Source organism: Nerophis lumbriciformis, linkage group LG18, assembly GCF_033978685.3.
Source record: "Nerophis lumbriciformis linkage group LG18, RoL_Nlum_v2.1, whole genome shotgun sequence".
Lineage (NCBI taxonomy): Eukaryota > Metazoa > Chordata > Actinopteri > Syngnathiformes > Syngnathidae > Nerophis > Nerophis lumbriciformis.
The window spans coordinates 38,683,035-38,697,500 of record NC_084565.2 but is presented as its reverse complement, the minus strand read 5'-3'; positions in this window follow the sequence as shown (position 1 = coordinate 38,697,500).

Sequence of the window (14,466 nt, the reverse complement as noted above, 5' to 3'; positions counted from 1 at the left end):
ACCTGAGAAAAATACCTCCCTCTTTAGAACCAGCCTTTCTAGATATATAAAGATGTGTATTTACAACATTAATAATATATACATACTATGCAAATATAAAAAAAAGCTTGTTGTGAAAAAATAGTTTAAATTTCACAAGGTCACAATTTCACAAGTAAAACTTACAATTTTGGCAGTATTATAATAAAAGTCGTAATTTTACTCAACGCAAGTCCAAAATTTTACAAGAAAAACTGAACATGTGTGCAATATTATGATAAAAGTTGGAATTTTACTCAAAAACAGTCGCAATTTTTCAAGAAAAGCTCAACATTTTGACAATTTTATGAAAAGAGTCGTCATTTTACTCGACAAAAGTCACAATTTTATAAGAAAACATGAAAATTTGGCCAATATTATGATTATATTATAATAATAATCGGAATTTTACTTGGCGAAATTGTGACAAAAGTCATAATTATACTCAAAAGATTTCACTGTTTGACAAAAACAACAAAAAAATTGGCAATATTGTGATAAAAGTCCGAATTTTATATGACAAATGTCACCATTTTGCATTAAAAAACAATACATTTACATAAAAAAAGTAATAATTTTACGAGAAAATATTGCAATATTACAGAAACAAAGAAAATGGCACATTGTGAGAAAAAAACTGATTTTATAATTTTTTTTGTTGTTGTTGAATTTTTTGTTTGTAATTGTTTTTTAATCTTCATTATTTACTTCAAGTTATTACAGTATGTCTCTATACACATTTTTTTTTATTTTTTTTATTAATTTTGGCCAGAGGTGGCACATTTCAATTTCTTACACACACTTGTTATTTCATATGTTGACCAGAGGGGGAGCACTTTTAAAAGCGACACCTGATACAAGAACACACACACACACACACACACACACACACACACACACACACACACACACACACACACACACACACACACACACACACACACACACACACACACGTTCTTGTATTTCTTACCTTCTTGAGACCTGAGAAAAATGCTTACCTCTTTAGGACCAGCCTTTCTAGATATATAAAGATGTGTATTTACAACATTAATAATATATACATACTATGCAAATATAAAAAAAGCTTGTTGTGAAAAATTTGTTTAAATTTCACAAGTAAAACTTACAATTTTGGCAGTATTATAATAAAAGTCGTAATTTTACTCAACGCAAGTCCAAAATTTTACAAGAAAAACTGAACATGTGTGCAATATTATGATAAAAGTTGGAATTTTACTCAAAAACAGTCGCAATTTTTCAAGAAAAGCTCAACATTTTGACAATTTTATGAAAAGAGTCGTCATTTTACTCGACCAAAGTCACAATTTTATAACATAAACATTTGGGCAATATTATAATTATATTCTAATAATAATCGGAATTTTACTTGGCGAAATTATGACAAAAGTCATAATTATACTCAAAAAATGTCACTGTTTGACAAAAACAACAAAAAAATTGCCAATATTGTGATAAAAGTCTGAATTTTATATGACAAATGTCACCATTTTGCATTAAAAAACAATACATTTACATAAAAAAGTAATAATTTTACGAGAAAATATTGCAATATTACAGAAACAAAGAAAATGGCACATTGTGAGAAAAAAACTGCTTTTATAAAATTTTTTGTTGTTGTTGAATTTTTTGTTTGTAATTGGTTTTTAATCTTTATTATTTACTTCAAGTTATTACAGCATGTCTCTATACACTTTTTTTTATTTTTTTAATTAATTTTGGCCAGAGGTGGCGCATTCCAATTTCTTACACACACTTGTTATTTCATATGTTGACCAGAGGGGGAGCACTTTTAAAAGCGACACATGATACAAGAACACACACACACACACACACACACACACACACACACACACACACACACACACACACACACACACACACACACACACACACTCTTGTATTTCTTACCTTTTTGAGACCTGAGAAAAATGCCTACCTATTTAGGACCAGCCTTTCTAGATATATAAAGATGTGTATTTACAACATTAATAATATATACATGCTATGCAAATATGCTTGTTGTGAAAAATTAGTTGGAATTTCACAACAAAGGTCAGAATTTCACAAGTAAAACTTAGAATTTTGGCAGTATTATAATAAAAGTCGTCATTTTACTCAACGCAAGTCCAAAATGTTACAAGAAAAACTGAACATGTGTGCAATATTATGATAAAAGTTGGAATTTTACTCAATAACAGTCGCAATTTTACAAGAAAAGCTTACAATTTTGGCAACTTTATGAAAAGAGTCGTAATTTTACACGACAAATGTCACAATTTTATAAGAAAACATGAACATTTTGGCAATATTATAATAACAATCGGAATTTTACTCGGCAAAATTACGACAAAAGTCATAATTTTACTAAAAAAATGTCACTATTTGACAAGAACAACAAAAAAATTGGCAATATTGTGATAAAAGTCTGAATTTTATATGACAAATGTCACCGTTTTGCATTAAAAAGCAATAATTTTACCAAAAAAAAAAGTAATCATTTTACGAGAAAATATTGCAATATTACAGAAACACAGAAAATGAGAAAAAAGACTGCTTTTAATTCATTTATGTTGGGGGGAAAAAAATTTGTAATTGGTTTTCAGTCTTCATTATTTACTTCAAGTTATTACAGTATGTCTCTATATACATATTTATTTATTTTTTTAAATACATTTTGGCCAAAAGGGGCGCATTTCAATTTCTTACACACACTTGTTATTTCATATGTTGACCAGAGGGGGAGCACTTTTAAAAGCGACACACAGTCAATTTGAAAAATCTTTTTTGGGACCACCCTCATTTTGATAGATACTTTTCCTTGTTGATGTCTCAAGAAGGGTAGAAATACAAGAACACACACACACACACACACACACACACACACACACACACACATAGCAGGCCAGCTCATATGACAAAGTTTCAACGAGAAGAGAGACGCCAGCTTGTTTGTTGACGTGCACACGTAAATAGCGTGAAGAGATTTATTGTGTTCACCATTTGAGCTTTGGCAAGTGCTTTAAGAAAGAAAAAACACGGCGAAATGCTGTCTATCAAAAGCATGCTAACATTAGCATGCCAACAGTTAGCACATGTCCAGTACCAAGTTACATGACTCTGGGGTAAAAGGTTGCTTGCAAAATTAGCCAAAAAAAAGTTAGCATGCTAACAGTTAATATACATCAGGTATCAAGTTATATGACTCTGGGGTAAACGGTTGCAAAATTAGCACACAAAAAAAAAGTTAGCATGCTGACAATTAGCATATGTCAAGTACCAAGTTAAATGACTCTGGGGTAAACGGTTGCAAAATTAGAGAAAAAAGTTAACAGTTAACATATATCAGCTATCAGATTTTATGACTGGGGTAAATGGTTGCAAAATTTGCAGAAAAAAGTCAGCATGCTAACAGTTAACATATATCAGGTATCAGGTTATATGACTCTGGGGTAAACGGTTGCAAAATTTGCGGGGCAAAATTATCATGCTAACAGTTAATATATATCAGTTATCAAGTTATATGACTCTGGAGTAAACGGTTGCAAAATTAGTAAAAAATAAATAAATAAAAAAAGTTAGCATGCTAACAGTTTTATATATTTTTTTGTTTTTGTTTTTGTTTTGTTTGTTTGTTTGTTTGTTTTTTGTTTTTTTTGTTTACATAATAAATCAATCTGAAGTTGATCTAGAGATTTTGGTTTCAAAGTAAAAAAAAATTAAATAAATAAATTATATATATAAATATATATATATATATATATAATTTATTTATATAAAAAATTAAATAAATAAATTATATATATATATATATATATATAATTTATTTAATTTTTTTTTTACTTTGAAACCAAAATCTCTAGATCAACTTCAAATTTTCATGTTTTTTATTCAAAGAAATGTTTAAGCCTTTTGTCCGTTGTTTTTTATGTTTTAAAAGTGGAATATTTGATGTGATTGGAGGCTTCACTAGGTCAATAGTTCATAACAACATTGATTTTGATTCATTATTATTTTTTAACAATTAAGTTTTGAAAAAAAAATCCACAAAAATTCTTGGGGGTCTAAAAGGGCAACACTGTGTTAAAAAAAATAAAAAAAATAATAATAATAATTTTTTAAAAAATACATTTAAAAAAAAATATATTTTATATATATATATATATATATATATATATATTTTTTTTTTCTAATGAAATGCAAATAAAAAATATATATTTATACATATATGTAAATATATATTATTTTTTTTATATATATATATATTTTTTTTTTTTTTCTTTGAAACCAAAATCTCTAGAGATCAACTTCAGATGTATGTTATTTATAAGCTTCTTTTCATGGTTTTTTTTTTTGGTTTGTTTTATGCTTTTTGTCCGTAGTTTTTTATGGCAAACAAAAAATATGTGATATTTTCCCCCAAAAAATATTTCAAATTGAAATATTTGATGTGATTGGAGGCTTGAATAGGTCAATAATTCATAACAACATTGATTTTGATTCATTATTATTTTTTGAGCAATGAACAAAACATTTGTTACTGGCACCAAATGTTATTTAAAAATAATAAATACATAAAAAGGATTGATTTTGAATGGAGAATCGTTTTGCATGGATTCTGATTCAAATGGTTACACCACCAAGAATGGAATGGAATGATGTCCTACTGTTGATGTTATGTTTGTGTACGTGTAAGTATGGATGCATGACTATTTTTGACGCTCTCAACCTTTCAAAGCACTTCAGTTATTAAATGCATGAAGAAGTGATGACATAATGTGTACAGTGTAAATGCATGAAGAAGTGATGACATAATGTGTACAGTGTAAATGCATGAAGAAGTGATGACATAATGTGGTATTGTACAGTGTAAATGCATGAAGAAGTGATGACATAATGTGTACAGTGTAAATGCATGAAGAAGTGATGACATAATGTGTACAGTGTAAATGCATGAAGAAGTGATGACATAATGTGTACAGTGTAAATGCATGAAGAAGTGATGACATGTGTACAGTGTAAATGCATGAAGAAGTGATGACATAATGTGTACAGTGTAAATGCATGAAGAAGTGATGACATAATGTGTACAGTGTAAATAGAGCTGTCCAAACTGCCAGTTGTCATGAATCTAATAAGAAATCTTACATTATTTTAAAAGTCTTTCCATTTAGATGTTGCTTTTTGTCGCCATCTAGTGTACAACATGAGTTAATCAAGTCAAGTACCTTTTATTTATGCTCCAAGTACACTGACATTCGCAGCATTTACTTATACAACCTAATGCAAACAACCTTCCCTGCTCATGGTGCAAAAGCAAACAAAGCAATCCAGTCAACACAACACAACTTTGTGGTTATTATTAAAAAAAAGAGCTTTCATTCACATTTAAATTACACCCATTTAAATCCATCAGAGTGCATGATGGGAAATTGCAAAACACTCTCCACACGTATCCATGATTGGCGCCTTTCAGCTGCTTGATATCTCTGATTGATTACAAAACTTTAAGGAGGTCGTCACAGAAGTAAACAATGTAGGAGTCAATCTTTCACATACTCTTGATCTCCATTTATAATAATAATGTTACGGCAAAATAATCCCTTCATTAAATATTCAAACACAGTGTTCGTGGTCAAATTGTGTAACGTTGCAGGGACTTAAGGAAAAGCGACATTTGCTCCACTATACAAACTTTTCTATTAAAGAACCCTGATCTTAAGTTTGTAAATGGAGGTTCCATTGTGCTTACACAACATTGTGTCTTTCTTGTTGAGTGAATTGACTGGTGAGATGGCGCTCTTGTTCCCCCAGAAGATGGCGCCATGTAGTCACGTTAGCGACATTTGCTCCACTATACAAACTTTTCTATTTAAGAACCCTGATCTTAAGTTTGTAAATGGAGGTTCCACCGTGCTTACACAACATCGTGTCTTTCTTGTTGAGTGAATTGACTGGTGAGATGGCGCTCTTGTTCCCCCAGAAGATGGCGCCATGTACTCACTTGTTCGTCAAGTTAACGACATTTTCTCCACTATACAAACTTTTCTGTTTAAGAACCCTCATCTTAAGTTTGTAAATGGAGGTTCCACTGTGCTTACACAACATCATGTATTTGGACTGGTGAGATGGCGCTCTTGTTCCCCCAGAAGATGGCACCATGTAGTCACTTGTTCTTCAAGTTAACAACATTTTCTCCACTATACAAACTTTTCTGTTTAAGAACCATCATCTTAAGTTTGTAAATGGAGGTTCCACCGTGCTTACACAACATCATGTCTTTCTTGTTGAGTGAATTGACTGGTGAGATGGCGCTCTTGTTCCCCCAGAAGATGGCGCCATGTAGTCACGTTAGCGACATTTGCTCCACTATACAAACTTTTCTATTCAAGAACCCTGATCTTAAGTTTGTAAATGGAGGTTCCACCGTGCTTACACAACATCAGGTCTTTCTTGTTGAGTGAATTGACTGGTGAGATGGCGCTCTTGTTCCCCCAGAAGATGGTGCCATCTAGTCACTTTTAAGTCACGTTAGCGACATTTGCTCCACTATACAAACTTTTCTATTCAAGAACCCTGATCTTAAGTTTGTAAATGGAGGTTCCACCGTGCTTACACAACATCGTGTCTTTCTTGTTGAGTAAATTGACTGGTGAGATGGCGCTCTTGTTCCCCCAGAAGATGGCGCCATGTAGTCACGTTAGCGACATTTGCTCCACTATACAAACTTTTCTATTTAAGAACCCTGATCTTAAGTTTGTAAATGGAGGTTCCACCGTGCTTACACAACATTGTGTCTTTCTTGTTGAGTAAATTGACTGGTGAGATGGCGCTCTTGTTCCCCCAGAAGATGGCGCCATGTAGTCACGTTAGCGACATTTTCTCCACCATACAAACTTTTCTGTTTAAGAACCCTCATCTTAAGTTTGTAAATGGAGGTTCCACTGTGCTTACACAACATCGTGTCTTTGGACTGGTGAGATAACGCTCTTGTTCCCCCAGAAGATGGCGCCATGTAGTCACGTTAGCGACATTTGCTCCACTGTACAAACATTTCTATTTAAGAACCATGATCTTAAGTTTGTAAATGGAGGTTCCACCGTGCTTACACAACAATAGGTCTTTCTTGTTGAGTGAATTGACTGGAGAGATGGCGCTCTTGTTCCCCCAGAAGATGGCGCCATGTAGTCACGTTAGCGACATTTGCTCCACTATACAAACTTTTCTATTTAAGAACCCTGATCTTAAGTTTGTAAATGGAGGTTCCACCGTGCTTACACAACATCGTGTCTTTCTTGTTGAGTGAATTGACTGGTGAGATGGCGCTCTTGTTCCCCCAGAAGATGGCGCCATGTACTCACTTGTTCGTCAAGTTAACGACATTTTCTCCACTATACAAACTTTTCTGTTTAAGAACCCTCATCTTAAGTTTGTAAATGGAGGTTCCACTGTGCTTACACAACATCATGTATTTGGACTGGTGAGATGGCGCTCTTGTTCCCCCAGAAGATGGCACCATGTAGTCACTTGTTCTTCAAGTTAACAACATTTTCTCCACTATACAAACTTTTCTGTTTAAGAACCATCATCTTAAGTTTGTAAATGGAGGTTCCACCGTGCTTACACAACATCATGTCTTTCTTGTTGAGTGAATTGACTGGTGAGATGGCGCTCTTGTTCCCCCAGAAGATGGCGCCATGTAGTCACGTTAGCGACATTTGCTCCACTATACAAACTTTTCTATTCAAGAACCCTGATCTTAAGTTTGTAAATGGAGGTTCCACCGTGCTTACACAACATCAGGTCTTTCTTGTTGAGTGAATTGACTGGTGAGATGGCGCTCTTGTTCCCCCAGAAGATGGTGCCATCTAGTCACTTTTAAGTCACGTTAGCGACATTTGCTCCACTATACAAACTTTTCTATTCAAGAACCCTGATCTTAAGTTTGTAAATGGAGGTTCCACCGTGCTTACACAACATCGTGTCTTTCTTGTTGAGTAAATTGACTGGTGAGATGGCGCTCTTGTTCCCCCAGAAGATGGCGCCATGTAGTCACGTTAGCGACATTTGCTCCACTATACAAACTTTTCTATTCAAGAACCCTGATCTTAAGTTTGTAAATGGAGGTTCCACCGTGCTTACACAACATTGTGTCTTTCTTGTTGAGTAAATTGACTGGTGAGATGGCGCTCTTGTTCCCCCAGAAGATGGCGCCATGTAGTCACGTTAGCGACATTTTCTCCACTATACAAACTTTTCTGTTTAAGAACCCTCATCTTAAGTTTGTAAATGGAGGTTCCACTGTGCTTACACAACATCGTGTCTTTGGACTGGTGAGATAACGCTCTTGTTCCCCCAGAAGATGGCGCCATGTAGTCACGTTAGCGACATTTGCTCCACTGTACAAACATTTCTATTTAAGAACCATGATCTTAAGTTTGTAAATGGAGGTTCCACCGTGCTTACACAACAATAGGTCTTTCTTGTTGAGTGAATTGACTGGAGAGATGGCGCTCTTGTTCCCCCAGAAGATGGCGCCATCTAGTCACTTGTTAGTCAAGTTAACGACATTTTCTCCACTATACAAACTTTTCTGTTTAAGAACCTTCATCTTAAGTTTGTAAATGGAGGTTCCACCGTGCTTACACAACATTGTGTCTTTCTTGTTGAGTGAATTGACTGGTGAGATGGCGCTCTTGTTCCCCCAGAAGATGGCGCCATGTACTCACTTGTTAGTCAAGTTAACGACATTTTCTCCACTATACAAACTTTTCTGTTTAAGAGCCCTCATCTTAAGTTTGTAAATGGAGGTTCCACCGTGCTTACACAACATCACGTCTTTGGACTGGTGAGATGGCGCTCTTGTTCCCCCAGAAGATGGCGCCATGTAGTCACTTTTAAGTCACGTTAGCGACTTTTGCTCCACTATACAAACTTTTCTATTTAAGAACCCTGATCTTAAGTTTGTAAATGGAGGTTCCACCGTGCTTACACAACATCATGTCTTTCTTGTTGAGTAAATTGACTGGTGAGATGGCGCCATCTAGTCACTTGTTATTCACGTTAGCGACTTTTGCTCCACTATACAAACTTTTGTATTTAAGAACCTTGGTCTTAAGTTTGTAAATGGAGGTTCCACCGTGCTTACACAACATCATGTCTTTGGACTGGTGAGATGGCGCTCTTGTTCCCCCAGAAGATGGCGCCATCTAGTCACTTGTTAGTCAAGTTAACGACATTTTCTCCACTATACAAACTTTTCTGTTTAAGAACCTTCATCTTAAGTTTGTAAATGGAGGTTCCACCGTGCTTACACAACATTGTGTCTTTCTTGTTGAGTGAATTGACTGGTGAGATGGCGCTCTTGTTCCCCCAGAAGATGGCGCCATGTACTCACTTGTTAGTCAAGTTAACGACATTTTCTCCACTATACAAACTTTTCTGTTTAAGAGCCCTCATCTTAAGTTTGTAAATGGAGGTTCCACCGTGCTTACACAACATCACGTCTTTGGACTGGTGAGATGGCGCTCTTGTTCCCCCAGAAGATGGCGCCATGTAGTCACTTTTAAGTCACGTTAGCGACTTTTGCTCCACTATACAAACTTTTCTATTTAAGAACCCTGATCTTAAGTTTGTAAATGGAGGTTCCACCGTGCTTACACAACATCATGTCTTTCTTGTTGAGTAAATTGACTGGTGAGATGGCGCCATCTAGTCACTTGTTATTCACGTTAGCGACTTTTGCTCCACTATACAAACTTTTGTATTTAAGAACCTTGGTCTTAAGTTTGTAAATGGAGGTTCCACCGTGCTTACACAACATCAGGTCTTTCTTGTTGAGTGAATTGACTGGTGAGATGGCGCTCTTGTTCCCCCAGAAGATGGCGCCATCTAGTCACTTGTTAGTCACGTTAGCGACATTTGCTCCACTATACAAACTTTTCTGTTTAAGAACCCTCATCTTAAGTTTGTAAATGGAGGTTCCACCGTGCTTACACAACATCATGTCTTTGGACTGGTGAGATGGCGCTCTTGTTCCCCCAGAAGATGGCGCCATGTACTCACTTGTTAGTCAAGTTAACGACATTTTCTCCACTATACAAACTTTTCTGTTTAAGAGCCCTCATCTTAAGTTTGTAAATGGAGGTTCCACCGTGCTTACACAACATCACGTCTTTGGACTGGTGAGATGGCGCTCTTGTTCCCCCAGAAGATGGCGCCATGTAGTCACTTTTAAGTCACGTTAGCGACTTTTGCTCCACTATACAAACTTTTCTATTTAAGAACCCTGATCTTAAGTTTGTAAATGGAGGTTCCACCGTGCTTACACAACATCATGTCTTTCTTGTTGAGTAAATTGACTGGTGAGATGGCGCCATCTAGTCACTTGTTATTCACGTTAGCGACTTTTGCTCCACTATACAAACTTTTGTATTTAAGAACCTTGGTCTTAAGTTTGTAAATGGAGGTTCCACCGTGCTTACACAACATCAGGTCTTTCTTGTTGAGTGAATTGACTGGTGAGATGGCGCTCTTGTTCCCCCAGAAGATGGCGCCATCTAGTCACTTGTTAGTCACGTTAGCGACATTTGCTCCACTATACAAACTTTTCTATTTAAGAACCCTGATCTTAAGTTTGTAAATGGAGGTTCCACCGTGCTTACACAACATCGTGTCTTTCTTGTTGAGTGAATTGACTGGTGAGATGGCGCTCTTGTTCCCCAGAAGATGGCGCCATGTACTCACTTGTTCGTCAAGTTAACGACATTTTCTCCACTATACAAACTTTTCTGTTTAAGAACCCTCATCTTAAGTTTGTAAATGGAGGTTCCACTGTGCTTACACAACATCAGGTCTTTCTTGTTGAGTGAATTGACTGGTGAGATGGCGCTCTTGTTCCCCCAGAAGATGGCGCCATGTAGTCACGTTAGCGACATTTGCTCCACTATACAAACTTTTCTATTTAAGAACCCTGATCTTAAGTTTGTAAATGGAGGTTCCACCGTGCTTACACAACATCGTGTCTTTCTTGTTGAGTGAATTGACTGGTGAGATGGCGCTCTTGTTCCCCCAGAAGATGGCGCCATGTACTCACTTGTTAGTCACGTTAACGACATTTTCTCCACTATACAAACTTTTCTGTTTAAGAACCCTCATCTTAAGTTTGTAAATGGAGGTTCCACTGTGCTTACACAACATCATGTCTTTGGACTGGTGAGATGGCGCTCTTGTTCCCCCAGAAGATGGCGCCATGTAGTCACGTTAGTGACATTTGCTCCACTATACAAACTTTTCTATTTAAGAACCCTGATCTTAAGTTTGTAAATGGAGGTTCCACCGTGCTTACACAACATCATGTCTTTCTTGTTGAGTGAATTGACTGGTGAGATGGCGCTCTTGTTCCCCCAGAAGATGGCGCCATGTAGTCACGTTAGCGACATTTGCTCCACTATACAAACTTTTCTATTTAAGAACCCTCATCTTAAGTTTGTAAATGGAGGTTCCACCGTGCTTACACAACATCAGGTCTTTCTTGTTGAGTGAATTGACTGGTGAGATGGCGCTCTTGTTCCCCCAGAAGATGGCGCCATGAACTCACTTGTTAGTCACGTTAACGACATTTTCTCCACTATACAAACTTTTCTGTTTAAGAACCCTGATCTTAAGTTTGTAAATGGAGGTTCCACTGTGCTTACACAACATCATGTCTTTGGACTGGTGAGATGGCGCTCTTGTTCCCCCAGAAGATGGCGCCATGTACTCACTTGTTAGTCAAGTTAACGACATTTGCTCCACTATACAAACTTTTCTATTTAAGAACCCTCATCTTAAGTTTGTAAATGGAGGTTCCACCGTGCTTACACAACATCATGTCTTTGGACTGGTGAGATGGCGCTCTTGTTCCCCCAGAAGATGGCGCCATCTCGTCACTTGTTAGTCACGTTAGCGACATTTGCTCCACTATACAAACTTTTCTATTTAAGAACCCTGATCTTAAGTTTGTAAATGGAGGTTCCACTGTGCTTACACAACATCAGGTCTTTCTTGTTGAGTGAATTGACTGGTGAGATGGCGCTCTTGTTCCCCCAGAAGATGGCGCCATGTAGTCACTTGTTAGTCACGTTAGCGACATTTGCTCCACTATACAAACCTTTCTATTTAAGAACCCTGATCTTAAGTTTGTAAATGGAGGTTCCACCGTGCTTACACAACATCGTGTCTTTCTTGTTGAGTAAATTGACTGGTGAGATGGCGCTCTTGTTCCCCCAGAAGATGGCGCCATGTACTCACTTGTTAGCCACGTTAACGACATTTTCTCCACTATACAAACTTTTCTGTTTAAGAACCCTCATCTTAAGTTTGTAAATGGAGGTTCCACTGTGCTTACACAACATCATGTCTTTGGACTGGTGAGATGGCGCTCTTGTTCCCCCAGAAGATGGCGCCATCTAGTCACTTGTTAGTCACGTTAGCGACATTTGCTCCACTATACAAACTTTTCTATTCAAGAACCCTAAACTTAAGTTTGTAAATGGAGGTTCCACCGTGCTTACACAACATCGTGTCTTTCTTGTTGAGTGAATTGACTGGTGAGATGGCGCTCTTGTTCCCCCAGAAGATGGCGCCATGTCGTCACTTGTTAGTCACGTTAACGACATTTGCTCCACTATACAACATTTTCTGTTTAAGAACCCTCATCCTAAGTTTGTAAATGGAGGTTCCACTGTGCTTACACAACATCATGTCTTTGGACTGGTGAGATGGCGCTCTTGTTCCCCCAGAAGATGGCGCCATGTACTAACTTGTTAGTCAAGTTAACGACATTTTCTCCACTATACAAACTTTTCTGTTTAAGAACCCTCATCTTAAGTTTGTAAATGGAGGTTCCACTGTGCTTACACAACATCATGTCTTTGGACTGGTGAGATGGCGCTCTTGTTCCCCCAGAAGATGGCGCCATCTAGTCACTTGTTAGTCACGTTAGCAACATTTGCTCCACTATACAAACTTTTCTATTTAAGAACCCTGATCTTAAGTTTGTAAATGGAGGTTCCACCGTGCTTACACAACATCAGGTCTTTCTTGTTGAGTAAATTGACTGGTGAGATGGCGCTCTTGTTCCCCCAGAAGATGGCGCCATCTAGTCACTTGTTAGTCACGTTAGCGACATTTGCTCCACTATACAAACTTTTGTATTTAAGAACCCTGATCTTAAGTTTGTAAATGGAGGTTCCACCGTGCTTACACAACATCATGTCCTTCTTGTTGAGTAAATTGACTGGTGAGATGGCGCTCTTGTTCCCCCAGAAGATGGCGCCATCTAGTCACTTGTTAGTCACGTTAGCAACATTTGCTCCACTATACAAACTTTTCTAATTAAGAACCCTGATCTAAAGTTGTAAATGGAGGTTCCACCGTGCTTACACAACATCGTGTCTTTCTTGTTGAGTGAATTGACTGGTGAGATGGCGCCATCTAGTCACTTGTTAGTCACGTTAGCGACATTTGCTCCACTATACAAACTTTTCTATTCAAGAACCCTGATCTTAAGTTTGTAAATGGAGGTTCCACCGTGCTTACACAACATCAGGTCTTTCTTGTTGAGTAAATTGACTGGTGAGATGGCGCTCTTGTTCCCCCAGAAGATGGCGCCATCTAGTCACTTGTTAGTCACGTTAGCGACATTTGCTCCACTATACAAACTTTTCTATTTAAGAACCCTGATCTTAAGTTTGTAAATGGAGGTTCCACCGTGCTTACACAACATCATGTCTTTGGACGGGTGAGATGGCGCTCTTGTTCCCCCAGAAGATGGCGCCATCTAGTCACTTGTTAGTCACGTTAGCGACATTTGCTCCACTATACAAACTTCTATTTAAGAACCCTGATCTTAAGTTTGTAAATGGAGGTTCCACCGTGCTTACACAACATCGTGTCTTTCTTGTTGAGTGAATTGACTGGTGAGATGGCGCCATCTAGTCACTTGTTAGTCACGTTAGCAACATTTGCTCCACTATACAAACTTTTCTATTCAAGAACCCTGATCTTAAGTTTGTAAATGGAGGTTCCACCGTGCTCACACAACATCATGTCTTTCTTGTTGAGTGAATTGACTGGTGAGATGGCGCTCTTGTTCCCCCAGAAGATGGCGCCATGTAGTCACGTTAGCGACATTTGCTCCACTATACAAACTTTTCTATTTAAGAACCCTGATCTTAAGTTTGTAAATGGAGGTTCCACTGTGCTTACACAACATTGTGTCTTTCTTGTTGAGTGAATTGACTGGTGAGATGGCGCTCTTGTTCCCCCAGAAGATGGCGCCATCTAGTCACTTGTTAGTCACGTTAGCGATAAAAAAAGCAGTGATAATAAATTGGCGTACAAAGTTGAAAAGGGACGATCTCTGGAAGGACGACGGATGAGTGA